The sequence below is a fragment of the Schistocerca piceifrons genome, chromosome 1 (genome assembly GCF_021461385.2).
Source record: "Schistocerca piceifrons isolate TAMUIC-IGC-003096 chromosome 1, iqSchPice1.1, whole genome shotgun sequence".
Taxonomy (NCBI): domain Eukaryota; kingdom Metazoa; phylum Arthropoda; class Insecta; order Orthoptera; family Acrididae; genus Schistocerca; species Schistocerca piceifrons.
In genome coordinates, this window is record NC_060138.1 from 196,740,513 (window position 1) to 196,757,597 (window position 17,085).

The following is a 17,085-nucleotide window of genomic DNA, read 5'->3' on the forward strand; positions in this document are numbered from 1 at the left end:
TATGGAATGTCCCATGATCTGGTCGCCGTCAAAAGTTCTGATACTTCATTCCTTTCATGTAATTATGCACTTTCCGGCAAATGCAACATCACATGACATCCAGTGACCTACTCCATTCGCTGTGACAGCAAGGACCCTCTATCCGCCCCACAGCTAGCCAGCGAGGTGGCACTGCGGTAACACACTGGATTCGTGTGCAGGAGAACGGCAGTTGAAATCCTTGCCCCACCATCAGTATTTACGTTTTCCAGGAGTGCCCTAAAGCACTTCAGGCAAATGCTGCCATGTTCTTTTTGGAAAAGTGGCAACTATTTCCTTCCCCATCCTCCTCTAATGACATCGTCGTCGACAGAATATCAAACTTTGATTTTCCGCTTTGTTCGAACATAACAGTTACACCTAGTACAACTGTTGATGAAGAGTAACTTCGTTACGGTGACTTATCGACTGAATCTTCCCTGTTCTGTACTTGAGTTGGTCCCGTTTCTGTTCGCCGACTTGGCAAATGTTTTAACGCGCCGCCACTCTGCAGTGCGTCAGTGATTCTGCATAGACGGACAATGACGTAAGCGTCACTGCTGTTGCCGAGGTCATGGCTCTTTTGCAGAACGGAAAGAGCACAAATTAGCGGCCGTCACTCGATGCCCTCATTTCCTGTGTTCGCAGCCAGTCGTGCTGCTGTTTTGTTTACAGGGCATGACTCCGGCTGCACACACTAGGAGCATTATGGCCCAATAGTGTAACAACGACGGTGACGTCGCATGTCTAAACTGCTTCAGCTGGCACGCACTAGGAAGAGCATTCATGATGATAATAGGTTTCTTCCACAGGAATTCAGTTTCCGTATCGAATAGGACGCTGATTTAGTAATAACAAATAATAACCATGCAACATGTTGGTTTCTAGAGTCCCTCCCAATCGCCCACTTTAGTAAACGTGAAACGTAAACACTACTCACGCATTAGGCCTTTCACCTGCTCCGGGTGGCATATTGCTACTTTCAAGGCAGTACGAGAAGCGATCGATTACTGTGGGATGTGTTATCGACTCGTCGCCAATCCCCCCTCCCAGCCAGCCATTAGTGCGAGTAGATGAATTCAAATGATGCTGCTACTCTTTGGGTCCGCAGCTCGTTGTCGTGCGGTAGCGTTCTCGCTTCCCACGCCCGGGTTCCCGGGTTCGATTCCCAGCGGGGTCAGGGATTTTCTCTGCCTCGTGATGACTGTGTGTTGTGTGATGTCCTTAGGTTAGTTAGGTTCAAGTAGTTCTAAGTTCTAGGGGACTGATGACCATAGATGTTAAGTCCCATAGTGCTCAGAGCCATTTGAACCATTTGCTACTATTTCTTTATTTAAGGAAGTCTTCATCTGGCCCCGTGAGGCTGAGTGGGCACCGTTCCAGATATTCCCACTTCAGAAAAGAATCTGAGCAGCTACTGACACTCCAACCCGTGTCTTTCCACAACAAAGACACCAGTGTTAACCAATGTTTTTTCCCCTTTGCTTTCTGTCTGCCTCTTCGTCAGTTTTCTTCAGCAGTTCTGTGTGGCTGCCGCATGACGTCTCTCAAATTCGATCGACGACTAATTTCTAGAAAATACTGCTTCCAGCTATCATACTACGTAAATACAGTAGCTGAAACCGATAAATGAACACGCAAGGGACGTCCCGAAACTAAGTTTCGTCACTGTTTTTGAAACAGAAGATGGAGATCCACGCAGAATACCATGGCCGGTAGAAGCGAAATCGGCACGGCACACAAGGGAAGAGCGATAGTTGTCGGGCTTGCCCGCAGGCACTGTAGGGGAAAGGCCCAGCGGTGGAGGGGAAGTGCCTTTCTAAACTGAAGCCTAGCTCACATTTTTTGTAAATATTAAGTGGAACTTCTCCACAACCACACTTACATGGTGGCCATTCAAATGGTTCAAATGCTCGGAGCACTATGGGACTTAACATCTGAGGTCATCAGTCCCCTAGAACTTAGAACTACTTAAACCTAACTAACCTAAGGACAGCACACAACACCCATTCCCGAGGCAGGATTCGAACCTACGACCGTAGCGGTCGCGCGGTTCCAGACTGAAGCGCCTAGAACCGCTCGGCCACAGCGGTGGCCATTCAAAAAGAGCTACTGTCACCCCTGGTTTGGTTAGTATCTAAACAGAATTTCTTAAAAAATATGGAGATTTATTGTCGCCTGGCTTGTTAACCGTTTTTAACTTTCAGGGAAGCGTCATGAGTGGTGAATTTTGAGTAAAACGCACACATTTCTCTGGTTGCTATCTTAAAATTTGCTTCTTTTGCCAAAACACCGCGCAGTTTACACTGTCTCACCTCAGTAACATGCAGACGCAATTGCAATAGAATTCTGAAATAGTGGTTTATTAAGTTGATCAAGTGAGGAACTGGAGGAAAATATGGTCAGTAGCTTATGAAAAAGCACATCCTCAGAACAAAATAACCGTGCAATGTCTTCACTTACGTTTGTCCGCCCCTAGTAGCTGAGTGGTTGCCGGCACGGTAGCTCAGCGTGTTCGGTCACAGGGTTAGCTACCCTTTGTAATAAAAAAACTCAGCAAACGGATCAACGAATAAACTTAACGGGTGTCAGCAGTCGTCCGCCCTGAACAAATTCAGCGCGATGGAATGTCATACCTAACGGCCAGGGTTCGATTCCCGGCTGGGTCGGAGATTTTCGTCGATCAGGAACTGGGTGTTGTGTTGTCCTTATAACCCTCATTTCATCCCCATCGACAGTCAAGTCGCCGACGTGGCTTAAACTCGAAAGACGTGCACCAGGCGAACGATCTACCCGACGGGATATCCTAGCCACACGGCATTTCCATCTCCATTTTCACTTACGTTGTGCACAGCATTTCTTCTTTCACCAGCTTAAAAATTACATTCCTTCATCGAAAAAGTCTGTAGTTAGTGGAATAACACGGTAGATAGAAAAGTTTTGCATAATAACCATATGGCAAAATACTCTCCTCTTTGCGTGCTATCATTTTCTAAAATCTCATTTCAATATCTCAAACTATTTATGAAATATGAATAATTTTGTGGATATTTCACTCTGGCTTTATCGATGGCGCGACGCGATCGCAAATGAGTGTGCTATGTCAGATCATTTTCTCGAGATTGGTGACAGTTAGACATCTCTGCTCAAGCCAAAAGAAAAATTTTAAATGATTCAAATGGTTCTGAGCACTATGTGACTTAACTTCTGAGGTCATCAGTCCCCTAGAACTTAGAACTACTTAAACCTAACTAACCTAAGGACATCACACACATCCATGCCCGAGGCAGGATTCGAACCTGAGATCGTACCGGTCGCGTGGTTCCAGACTGTAGCGCCTAGAGCTGCTCGGCCACCCCGGCCGGCAAAAATTTAAAATGTTAGCTAAATTTCATACGCAGCAACAAGTTATGTAATATGCACCAAACGCAAAATCGTAGCGACCCCTATTTTTCATTGCAAACTTTTTATTTCGCGCATTGTTATACTTCCACGTACATCTCACGATTACTGTGACCATTAACGAAACGATTGGCACATCATCATGAACCTGACGTATAAAAGTATAGCAAATATGAATTTTTTTACCGTGTAGTTTCTGTAAAATCGTTTGAGGACTGCAGGACGTACGTATCGATTCCATCACCGCCGAACGGGCAAAGGTGGCAAACACTGTCGGTCTCCCCTTTCGAACAAACGAATGAACTCGACCAGCGCATTGGACAAATATTTGTCACTGCTCATCGACTACCGTATTCTGCGCGGACGTAACACCAGGTGACAACAGAAACAAATGCCACAGGAATGGAAATGAGCATACGGCATTGCGGGCCGTGAGTCCCCCATTCGGGGGGGTTCGGCCGCCGAGGGCAAGTACTTATTGCAAACGACGCCACATTGGGCTACTTCAGGGTCGGAGATGGGAATGAAGTGATGATGAGGAGAACAGAAGACCCAGTCCCTGAGCTGAGAAAATCTCCTGCCCCAGCCGGGAATCGAACCCGGGCCCCTCGGCGTGGCATTCCGCCGCACTGATCACTCAACTAAAGGGGGCAGACGCCACATGAATCCACAACCGATGCTGGTTCAGCGACGGAAGGGGTGTAAGCCGAGGAGGGATGATGTATGCGCTGAAAAAGAGAGAGTAGGAGCAGACCGGTGAATTCGAGATTATTCAAGTACACTTCACGATGGCAGACAGCCATGTTCTGACAAAGTGGTCCCCAACAGAAGGCGTGCTGTTATGCGGTATTAATGGACACGTGTCAATTCGTAGGACACTGAGTTTTACCAGTGATTCCATCAAACTGATTGCATGTTACGACAAATGTTTCAATATCTATGGCGGCGACTACGTCGAAAAATTGTGCAAGATGCACAGTTCGTGATGTCATGGAGTATTTGTTTCTGGCAATAATGTTTCAGTGTGAAAAACAATATTTGTAGGACAAAGAGCAGCAGAGGGCCGTATATTCTGATTTTGTCAATGTAGCTGATCTGTGTTGCGAAATAAATTTAATTATTAAGGGTTGCAACTTTTTGGTCTTAGTGTCAAAATACACTCAATACATATGGGAAAAGGCGAGGGGAGGGGGGGGGGGGGAGGAAACGAAAATTATTGCGATTTGTGTTGTTGTGTTGTCCTTACTTTATAAACACCGACACGCAAGTGGCCCAATGTCGCACCGACTGAAAGGACTTTCAACTCGGCGAAAGAACTTTCCCAGTTGGGGACTCTCGGCCATCAATGCCATACGATCATTTCATTTCATCCATGGTTGACGATAAAGTTTGGAACTAGACACTCATCTTTGCAACTGATTTGTTGATTTACTGTTTGTGTGGATAAAATCACAGTTGTAAGCTGGACGCCCTTTCAGTAGACACACAGGTCCACGTATGATTTACGTATCACCGAAGTTGTTCAATCTGTGTACTGAACAAGCTATGAAGGAAACCAACGAGAAACTTGGAAAGGCTCTAAGCACTATGGGACTTAACATCTGAGGTAATCAGTCCCCTATACTTAGAACTACTCAAACCTAACTAACCTAAGGACATCACACACATCAATGCCCGAGGCAGGATTAGAACCTGCGACCGTAGCACCAGCGCGGTTGCGGACTGAAGCGGCCGGCAAACTTGGAAAGGAAATTAAATTTAAGGTAGAAGAAATAAAAGCTCTGTGATTTGCCAATGATGCTGAAATTCTGTCAGAGATGGCATAGCACTTGGAGGAGTGTTTGAACGGAATGGACAGCGAAAAAGAGGTTATAAGATGAACATCAACAAAAGTACATAAACAATGATGGAATGTAGTCGAATTGAATCAGGCGCTTGCTGAAGGAATTACATTAGGAAATGAGGAATTGAAAGAAGCAGAGAGTTATGTTATTTCGGCAGCAAAATAGCCGACATTGGTCGAAGTAGGAAGGATATAAAACGCGGACCGGCAACAGCTAGAAACTCGTTTCTGAAAAAGAGAAATATGTTAACATATTATCTAAATTTAAATGTTAGGAAGTATTTACTCACACTTGAAGAAGACAAAAAGAAGATATTGTCTGACAGGGTCCATCTGAGGTGTCCGAAATTTACAGCGACAGGATGGTGCTCTATCGTGACCTCGGTTTATCGTTCCACGATATCGCTGCTCGTATCGGGCGGATCCCACTGCTGTCAAGCGAATGTGGAAACGATGGGTACAGGAGGGCTATATTCAGTGAAATGCGGGACCAACGACCCCACACGACTAGTGCCCTAGAACAGCGGTTCTCAGTCTGTGGGGCGCGTCCGCCTAGAGCAGTATGATAATACTAAACGGGGGCCCCGAGCTTATTTGAAAGAAAAAAAATGAATTCATAAATTGATTAATTTACTGAAATAAAAGAAAGGAAAAATAGATTCAGACATAAGAAAAATTTGAAATTCACAATTACGCTGGTATAATGCATTTATTAAATAGGACCGCATCAGTACTGCACAACGCATTTCGTAATTAACTTTGCAGTACTAAACTAAACACAAGTTTTGAAATTGTTAATGACTCTCTTAGGCCTGGCTTGCAGAACAGAATTTTTCGAACGAGGGTTTAATGCTATAAATAGACGCTCTGAGTTCTTTCTCTACATTAGCTGGCTTCTAAAATTGTCTTCAAAGCAGCCAACGCAGAAAATCAGGTTTTGCAAAAGTAGGATGTTCAAAATTGTAGTAGTACGCTAAATGCTCTTGCTTTCAGTGCGTATAACTTATCTACACACCCCTGACCAAAATTCAAACAGAGGTTTATTACTAAATTGTCCTTTGACTTCGCCAATTGCCGTGAGGTTTCTGAAGACTTCTTCGGCAGATGAGAGACTTTCGGGAGTACTTTCGTGCGCTATTTGTTGGACAAAGAGCAGTGGAGGGCCGTATATTCTGGTTTTGTCAATGTAGCTGATCTGTGTTGCGAAATAGCAATAAATTTAATTATTATCGGTAATTTTAAGGTTTTCAACTTTATAGCCTTAGTGTAAAATACACTCAATACATATGGGAAAAGGCTGGGGGGAGGAACGAAAATTATTGTCATTGAACATTGGGTCGCGAAACTGAAAGGTTGAGAAACGTTGCCCTAGAGGATGTACGGGATCGGAAGGCCAACTGATGGTTGGCCCATCCTCTCTAAAGATCAGTAATGAGTTTAAAAAGCATAATGTAGTGGTAGGTTTTAATGCTGCTAACAAACTGGGGAAACTCCTCCGACATAGTGTAGAGCAGCCTCTTGATGAGTTTTGCAATTTGGGGGGGGGGGGGGGGGGGAAGGGGGAGAGGGGGAGAGGGGAGTCTATGTGTGGGGCTTGTGGCAAGTTTTACATCAGACAGATTGGGAGGGAGTTCAGAACGCGACATAGTGAACACTATTACCCTAGCTGTGGTAGTGCACCAGGAGCTCATTTACGTCAGTGCAGTCATCAGCTTCGTGAAATCGAAAACAAGTTACAGATTCTTCATTATGAGAATAAAGGTGTTTATTTCGATATTTTGTAAGACCTAGAAATTTTCGTCCTTAGACGGCGCTTCCATGACAGATTCCTTAATGAGCAGGTCAGTGGAATGGTTCAAATGGCTCTGAGCACTATGGGACAACATCTGAGGTCATCAGTCCCCTAGAACTTAGAACTACTTAAACCTAACTAACCGAAGGACATCACACACATCCACGCCCGAGGCAGGATTCGAACCTGCGACCGCAGTGGTCTCGCGGTTCCAGACTGTAGCACCTAGAACTGCTCGACCACTCCGGCCGGCAGGTCCGTGGAACAAGAGTTTTTTTATGTTTTTGATAATTTCTTCAGTTGAAATTGTACGCTCTTTGCGGTCACCGTTTATAACACCAAACGTCCGGTGACGTTTGTCGCAATTTCGAGTTTATTTTTTAATATCATGTAATTTTCACGCGTGTAATAGTTGCTGTCATCTCTCACACAGTTCATGTCTTTGAGCTTCACTTTTGTAATTGTTGGTAATCTTGACGTACAACTTTTATTAAATTTCACTCTGTACTGGTGTTTTCACCAGATGGCATTGTGCTTCACATGCCGCTCTGGCGCTGGTACGTTTTGCTTCTGGCTGTGCGAGTGAAAGCTTGTTGCACCTGATCTACCATAAGCATTTCTTGATGTTCGACATTAGCAAATGCCGCTTGAGTTAATGTAATTGCATATGGTATGAACATTTTTTGCCTATTTTGACATCTTCGATTTTTATTATTTTTGTACGGAGGAGGGGAAGGAGGAGATTAGTGTTTAACGTCCCGTCGACAAAGCGGTCATTAGAGACGGAGCGCAAGCTCGGATTAGGAAAGGAAATCAGCCGTGACATTTCGATGGAACTATCCCGGCATTAGATTGAAGAGACTTAGGGAAATCAAGGAAAACCTAAATCAATATGGCAGGTTTGAACCGACGTCCTCCTGAATGCGCGTCCAGTGTGCTAACAACTGCGCAACCTCGCCCGGTATATTTTTGTACGTTTTTGAACCTTGCATCTGTGTATACTTGCATTGGTGTTGTTGGAAGAGTTTGTAAGCTCAGTATTCTACACTACTGGCCATTAAAATTGCTACACCACGAAGATGACGTGCTACAGACGCGAAATTTAACCGACAGCAAGAAGTTGCTGTGATATGCAAATGATTAGCTTTTCAGAGCATTCACACAAGGTTGGCGCCGGTGGCGACACCTACAACGTGCTGACGTCAGGAAAGTTTCCAACCAATTTCTCATACACAAACAACAGTTGACCGGCGTTGCCTGGTGAAACGCTGTTGTGATGCCTCGTTAAGGACGAGAAATGCGTACCATCACGTTTCCGACTTTGATAAAGGTCGGATTGTGATCTATCGCGATTGCGGTTTATGGTATCGCGACACTGCTGCTCGCGTTGCTCGAGATCCAGTGACTGTTAGCAGAATATGGAATCGGTGGGTTCAGGAGGGTAATACGGAACGCCGTGCTGCATCCCAACGGCCTCGTATCACTAGCAGTCGTGATGACAGGCATCTTATCCGCATGGCTGTAACGGATCGTGCAGCCACGTCTCGATCCCCGAGTCAACAGATGGGGACGTTTGCAAGACAACAATCATCTGCGTCAACAGTTCGACGACGTTTGCAGCAGCATGGACTATCAGCTAGGAGACCATGACTGCGGTTACCCTTGACGCTGCATCACAGAAACGAGCGCCTGTGATGGTGTGCTCAACGACGAACCTGGATGCACGAATGGCAAAACGTCATTTTTACGGATGAATCCAGGTTCTGTTTACAGCATCATGATGGTCGCATCCGTGTTTGGCGACATGGCGGTGAACGCACATTAGAAGCGTGTATTCGTCATCGCCATACTGGCGTATCACCCGTCGTGATGGTATGGGGTGCCACTGGTTGCACGTCTCGGTCACCTCTTGTTCGCATTGACGGCACTTTGAACAGTGGACGTTACATTTCAGATGTGTTACGACCCGTGGCTCTACCCTTCATTCGATCCCTGCGAAACCCTATATTTCTGTAGGATAAAGCACGACCGCATGTTGCAGGTCCTGTACGGGCCCTTCTGGATACAGAAAATGTTCGACTGATGCCCTGGGCAGCACGTTCTCCAGATCTCTCACTAATTGATAACGTCTTGTCACAATACGCCAGTGTTGAAGTAGCATGGGCAGCTGTACCTGTACACGCCATCCAAGTCTGTTTGACTCAATGCCCAGGCGTATCAAAGCCGTTATTACGGGCAGAAGTAGTTGTTCTGGGTACTGATTTCTCAGGATCGATGCATCCAAATTGCATGAAAATGTAATCACATGTCAGTTCTAGTATATTATATTTGTCCAATGAATTCCCGTTTACCACGCCCGGGTTCCCGGGTTCGATTCCCGGCGGGGTCAGGGATTTTCTCTGCCTCGTGATGACTGGGTGTTGTGTGATGTCCTTAGGTTAGTTAGGTTTAAGTAGTTCTAAGTTCTAGGGGACTGTTGACCATAGATGTTAAGTCCCATAATGCTCAGAGCCAATACCCGTTTATCATCTGCATTTCTTCTTGGTGTAGTAATTTTAATGGCTAGTAGTGTATTATGGCCAGCAGCTGTGTCCTATCTTCGTGGCCTCCATGGCGATATCTTTCAGCACGATAATGCAAGACCGCATATTGCCAAGGCTGTCGCCACGCGCCGCGATACTGATGTCGTTCGACCTTCCTCTTGGGCAGCATGCTTTCCATATCTCTAAACCATCGAAACCATCCGGTTATATGCTGCGAAGAGAAGAGCACATCTCAAGCGCTAGCACGACAGATGAACTCTAGCGTGATACTGAAGCAGTATGGAATGGCGTACCAGTATCTGATTCCAAGGCCAGTTCGACGCTACGCTACATTGGGTTACAGCCATTGTTGCTGCAACAGGCGGGAGTTCCGTACTAAATTTCACACATCATGTAGGCCTATAGGGATACTGGTGCTCACGAATCGTAGCGCGTAGACCGGGTTAGTGACAACATCGACGTCACGAACGTACCCAAATCAGCAACACATAGCCTGTGTCTGGCAAGCCGCTGCTAGGCGGCGGGTGGGAGAGGGGTTCCCCGTGTGGGAAAGTGTCGTGGGCGCGCAGCAGGTGTCGCGCGCGGATTTTTTCTGCGCTGCCCCGCGCCGCGCGGCTGCGACAACTGTGTGACCGGCAGATGCCGCGGCAGGGCTCTCTGGCGAGGCCAGAACGCCATTGGCTCGCATCCCGGCGCCAGGTTAATTCGGGGGTTGGGAGCGCTCCACTTGCTACTCGCCCAGTGCCCGCGTGCATTCCGCAGTCTACTTTTCTCTTTATCCCACGCCAGGGACAGCTGCTCACAGCGGGATTACTTCGCGTTACTTCACAAGTAAGTACCGCACTGCCGCCGCCACCACCACCTACACCTCACGTTGACATCGCTGAATGACAGGCAGCTCCAGCTGCTACCTCTGACTGCGCTGCATGTGTGGTGCCCATATACAGAAACAAATATTACGTTACAGTGTTATTTCCGTCCTCTCAGTGTGCAGCAGTAGCATGTTCCAAAACATAAAATACTGAAGTGAATGCGATCTTGATCCGTCTTTAGGCTGTCACGTAGATCCATAACGGCCATATGGACGACAGTTTGCTTAAAATTGACAGTGACCTTGTCATGTGTTTTCTGTTGCATAAAATGTTACGAATATCACAACCGTTCGTTTCTGTGGTTCACTTTTCTCGACATCAGCGAGTGGCTATTGGACTACATTGAATATCAGCTGGCAGAAGAATCTTCCGTCTGTCGCGACCCGTTGCAATAATTAACTAAGACGGTACTGTATTTCACGTACCGGTATGGTTCGAATTCTCTGGGGATGTAGTGCGTTACCTTATCGAGGAACAGACACAGTCTTCTCAAATTGCAGTACGGTTTTCTTGGCAAAAGTCGAATGAAGCTTTCTTACGGTTATTTATAGATTCTAATTCATTCGTTCTCTCTCAGCAGTACCAGTCAGCAAGACGGTGCATCCGAGAAACTGCACGTGACAATGTTACTATGGGAAAACGACATACCAGTCAGTTGCTCATTGGATAAAACGGATTTTCCAATTCCAAAAACTTCCACCAGTAACAAAATTCACTGCTACATTTTTGTTGTACGTGAAGCTTTAGTATTTTTTAATGTTCTGAGTACTAATAATTTTTCGGGAAGCGCTTCAAGGTTTGACAACGCAATGTCCAAAGTGTCAAATGATCAAAGAAACGTTTATATTTATAGAATGAAATTTTCACTCTACAGCGTAGTGTGCGCTGATATGAAACTTCCTGGCAGATTAAAACTGCGTGCCGGACCGAGACTCGAACTCGGGACCTTTGCCTTTCGCGGGCAAGTGCTCTAGCAAAGGCGAAGGTCCCGAGTTCGAGTCTCGGTCTGGCACACAGTTTTAATCTGCCAGGAAGTTTCAAACGTTTATGTTTATGTTTTTGATTTATTGTTTCTAGCTATCTATTTGAGAAGCCCTCGGTTATTTTAAACCGTACCGTACTGAACTGTTATTTGTAGAAAGGGGAATAAAATATGTCAGTTATGTGCGCTATCTTGTTTCTGATTTTGATTTTCGACAGAAAATCATGGCTGGAACTGGTAACTGGGTTTTGGACCAAATTTTCTTAATATGTATGTCTAGCTCGTGTTTTTATTTCTGTTGCCTATGTGAAAAGAAGGACTGTTGATAATTTGCTCAAAATGTAGTAATAGGCTCCTATCGCTTTCTCTGTGTTTAGGGACCTGTTACGCATAGAGAAAGGCATAAGAACTGTTAATGACGTATGTCATCCGAAATATTCGTCACATAAGACGTGAATGAAGACAACCAACAAAGGCATTCTTGAAATGAACTGTCATGAATAAGTTGGCATACTTATTTTTTTTATTATAGTTGTGGACATAACTGATAGATTGAAAATTACGTGGTACGTTGCAGAAAAAAAAGCTAACATAAATATTGTAAAATAAAATAGGTTTAGAGGAGTGCTTTGGACGACAGGTATATGTTGAGAGATGACTTCCGTCAAGTTAGAAAATATACGTATTTCCAGGAATAATGTAGCTTCATGGTTTATAGGCTTGTGCTACTTTATACTCATTCCAAAGCCGTGGGTCGAAAATATACTCTGTTAAGTAGCTTTCCTGAGTGTCCACAACACCTACAGGAATGGAGCCAGGTGACGTCGTCGACAACGCCGATATTTCGACAAGTGAAAACCCTGTCATTTTCAATGGAAAACTGCAGCAAGTAAGCGCTGTGCAAGTGAATTTAAAACTTCGGTTTACAGAGAAATTCTTGGAAAGATAATACACACACACACACACACACACACACACACACACACACACACACTACAAACACTAGCACCATCCCACCATCTCAGAACCAAAGATTACCGATGTCAGAAGTTATCGTTAGAGAAAATTAGTAAACAACATGTCCATCAACTCTGTCCTTCTGTTTTTTTTCACAAGGGGGGAGCGAAATTCCAAACAGAATTTAAACAAAAACCTACCTTCGTCTCTGTATAAGAGGGTACTTGCTAGTTTAATTTCAGCTACTTCTATAATAACACTGTCCCAATGGCTGGAAGTGCATGCCAGAATTTCGGTGTTGTTGTATTCCATAGGATGTCCGGTGACAGGACAACAGTCGGGAATCGCAGATTTGTTCAGCTGTTGTAACAGTGTGTAATGTTTATATTCAGTGCACCGGTACTCGTGCTCCACGGTCCTGACAGTCTGACAAATGTATGACATGTCACAACTGCAATACGGTAGACATTCGCCTTATGTAAACCAAGATCATCATAAAAGGACCTAATTTTAGATGGAGGTCAGAAAATACGTTTCACATCATATTTTCGCACATACGACGAATCTTGCTGGAGATGCTCCCAGGGTAAGGCAGGAAGTCCGCCGGGAAATTCGAATTTTGGCGGGAATTTCGAAATTTGGTAGGAATCTCTTTTGTCCCAGAGCTGTGCTGACATACCTCCCGCCCCCCCCCCCCCCACCGAGGAATTGGCGGGAAATTAAAATTGGCGGTATCCTTTCTTGGACTCGAACCCTGGTCCTCTCAGACTGAAATCCTAAGTGTACGCCCTTAACACAATTAAACCACCTGAGGGGCTTGGAATTGATGGTAAATTATAAATCTCGATGCCCCGTCCGGGATTCGAACCCTGGTGCTCCTGGATGGAAAGCCCAAGAGCACCCCTTAACACATGAAAACTGTTCAGATGTGGGAGAGGAAATTTAAATTAGTGTACTTTATTTATTTTGGTCAGGAAACTGACGCAAAGATCGATCCTAATTACGTAATTAATTACAAAGATCGGCCCTAATTATACAACTATATGCATAGCGCTACACAAGGGCGGTATAAAAATGCAACACAGCTCAAAAATGGTTCAAATGGCTCTGAGCACTATGGAACTTAACTTCTGAGGTCATCAGTCCCCTAGAACGTAGAACTACTTAAACCTAACTAACGTAAGGACATCACACACGTCCATGCCCGAGGCAGGATTCGAACCTGCGACCGTAGCGGTCCCGCGGTTCCAGACTGTAGCGCCTAGAACCGCTCGGCTACCCCGGCCGGCGTAATACAGCCAAAAACTGACGATACCATACAACTGGTGTTATCCTGCTGGGAAAAAAATTTCGCAATACCACTCGAAACTACCGGCAGACACACTCAAACTTTACCCTACACCTACAAGCTGGCAGGAAAAAGGCAGGGGTGTAAGGTACTGTCTTTATTGTTTTTGGTGGGAAACACGTTCAACTGACAAGATGCTGGTGTTGCACTGAGAGGAGTTTAAACAGTGTATTACCTGTAAGTGTAGAGTATCTATCACTGTTTGACGTCAGAGTTCGCTACAGATGCCTGGTCAAAAACCATCTTGCAGCCCAGGTAATTGAAGCCAATACGCACTACCACAACTGATGGGAAAAATGCATCACAGTTCTAGTTACACTTCGAAATTGTTGTGAAAAAAACAGCAAACATAATGAACAGGTCATAATGCAGCACATGTACTGGGGCAAAATTGTCGACCTAAAAGACTGCAGAGAGCAGAGGGGCTGGTAGTCGAACGTGCGTTCTTCTCGATGTACAATCACAAACTGCCAAAAACCAAGGCCTTCTCATTTACCGTCACAACTCCCCCTCCCCGACACTACGATGCTCTGCCAAGTGTCTCGCGCTCCCGCCACCACCCTCTAAGGCCGCTGTCCGCACTCGACTTTCAACCATATGGCCACCGTCTTAAGGCGACACTCCTACGCCTGTACCCAGTCATCTAAACAATAGGAGATAAAAGGACGGCCGCCTCAAGTGCAACTTGTTCATCTGAAATACAGCGACAGAGCAGAACATTGCCTTGGCACTGGTCATTCTATGGAACATAACAATACGGATATTCTAGCATGCACTTCTAGCTACTGGGATAGTATCATTAAGGGAGCAGTTGCGATTAAATTGGCAAGTAACCTTGTAAATAGAGATGGAGGTTTTTGCTTAAATTGTGCGTGGTATCATGCTCTCTCCCTTGCCAAAAAAACAGGAGGACAGATTTAATGTTACCTCAGCCGTTGTTTACTAATTTTCACTACGGATATCTTCTGGTGCCAGTCGCGTTTGGCTGTGCGGGGCTACCGTATACGTTTGTGTGTGTGTGTGTGTGTGTGTGTGTGTGTGTGTGTGTGTGTGTGTGTGTGTGTGTGTTATCTTTCCGTAATTGCTCTCAAAACCGCGGTTTAGAATTCACTTTCACAGAGGTTACTTGCTGCAGTTTTGCCTTGAAAATGCCAAGGAAACGTCAGGTTGATCAGCTGTTGACATTTACGTGACTGTCGACGACATCACCCGGCTGCTTCCCCGGAAGTTATCTGAACATTGTGTAGGCTGGGAGACTTTCCTGACTGCTTTTTCAACTTTGTTGCAGACCGAAGTTTCGTTTTACTGATCGGTTTCACAAACGTAAGCTACGTTTTACAAATATGTGAAGCAAAGCTTACAAGTAAGGACGAAACAGAAGTAGATGACAAATTTAGTGGGGCACGGATGGTGTAAGATACAGGCTACAGTTCGAAAGGAAAACCTGGGAAGTCGACATTGTTGGATGGCGATTTGAGTGCTGCTATTCCTTAATACGAGTCTACTTTCTCAACGATTATACAGCGTACATGAAGAAACACAATAAACTTAATTTCAGCTCACACCACATGTAATGAAAAAAAATTAACAAAATTTTCATAATCTGTAAAATGCCTTCGTAATTCTGGATTATGCACTAACGTTTGAAATTGTTGGGAGGCAGAAATACTACTTTACACTAATAAAACATGTATTTCTAGAAAGTATGGTGAGAAAAAATTACATCATTTACCAAAGGCGGTGAACGGGCATTCTAAAATACACCCCTTTATATCAGTCCTCTGATGAAGGACCCAAATTCGTCGACATTTTTAGTTTTGCGCCTTTCAGTGCTTGCTCAACGTCTCTTATGTACGTCAGTGGCGTTCTTTTCCAGCAGCTTAGTTCATATTCCCCCTAGGATCCTATTAAATAATTTCAAAACGTTATAGTAATAACTGATCTTCTCCTTGCAAATAATTTATTTTTGCGCATGTATTTCTCCTTTTTTCCTAAGTAGAACAATTTCATATTTAGAGGAGAAAGGCACAATACTGGTGTTATATTTCTGCAATTTATTCATTTATGAATCGGTTTTCGAATTTTTAGGACTTCGTCAGATACCGCATGAATCGATAACTATCACTCTTGCTATTTGTATGGTTTTCACACTAACCAGTGATAAATATATGATTTGCTTTTTCATCTCTACTATTACTCCACAACGAATATATTAGAAATCTTATCTCATCCACAAAGACGGATCGTCAAATACTTCCTTTGTGATGGATCAAATTGTAACTGCGATACTAGCCGTCCATTTGACCAATGACGTATTGAATCAACATGCGTCAGGCTACGTAAACACCATGGCGACTATAATGTGATAATGCTCGTCCATGTTCTGTAGCTTAAATAAAGCAGTAAATATTTAACAAAATTTATTGCATCGGGATAAGAAATGTTAATTACAAGTACAGAGAAACGTGTTTAAGAAAGATAAAAAAGTCTATTGTCGCAAAAAAAGGTTCTACAACTGTACCGGAATGAAAATAAACATATTATCGTGAAAAGATCAATAGATCGACGAAATAGTAAAATTTTCATCAGAATAGGAGAGACAAGATTTTGTTTGTCATGACCAAATAAAAACATAATTTGTCTCGGAACCAACGAATGAACGATAAACAATAACGTTATTAAGAAATTAAATTCAATATACGTACCAAGAAGTGATGTCACAGTAGCCGTTACATCGTACATTTCCTTAGTGACCTATTTTTGCAAATTTCGCCGTGTTGTAAAGCATATTCTTCTGCGTCAGATTTTGTCTCGCGCTGCTGGCGAAATTGTCAATGAGTTTCATGGTAGTTGTATTCTCCGAAATTTACTGCTTAAAGAAGTGAAACCTAGCAACACCTCGTAGAACAAACGAGTGGAACAACCGATCTATTTATTCGTTACCACGCAACGGTCTTCGTGTCGTGTCGTCATTCGAGTATTGTTGAACATCGCGAGTCATGGCGGAGTGACAGCCGGACATCGTTCGCCCGAGGGGTAAGGGTTGTCTGCGGCGTAGTTTTTCATTTATTTTTTAAAAATGCTATTGTTCATAGAAACAAACTTAAGCAGGTAGGAGAGGAGGTAATGGGAGAAGTACGGCTGTGGGGACGGCTTGTGAGTCATGATTGGGTAGCTCAGACGGTAGAGCACTTGCCCGCAAAAGCCAAAGGTCACGAGTTTGAGACTCGGTCCGGCACACAGTTTTAATCTGCCAGGAAGTTTCATATCGGCGCACACTCCGCTGCAGAGTGAAAATCTCATTCTGGAAACTTAAGTGTAATTTTTA

General features: G+C 44.4%; 1 protein-coding gene across 10 annotated transcripts in view; it reads left to right on the forward strand.

The window, feature by feature from the left end:
* The first annotated feature begins 10,287 nt into the window (after positions 1 to 10,287).
* The window catches only part of LOC124716572, a 214,865-nt gene continuing 208,067 nt past the window's right edge, over positions 10,288 to 17,085 (forward strand). For 7 of the 10 annotated variants that reach the window (XM_047243185.1, XM_047243186.1, XM_047243187.1 and 4 more), the window contains exon 1: positions 10,295 to 10,429. The gene's annotated coding sequence lies outside the window, so the exon portion shown is untranslated. Of the gene's footprint in view, positions 10,430 to 17,085 lie in introns of all 10 variants that reach the window. The other 3 variants (XM_047243201.1, XM_047243192.1, XM_047243194.1) reach the window with 3 other exon arrangements.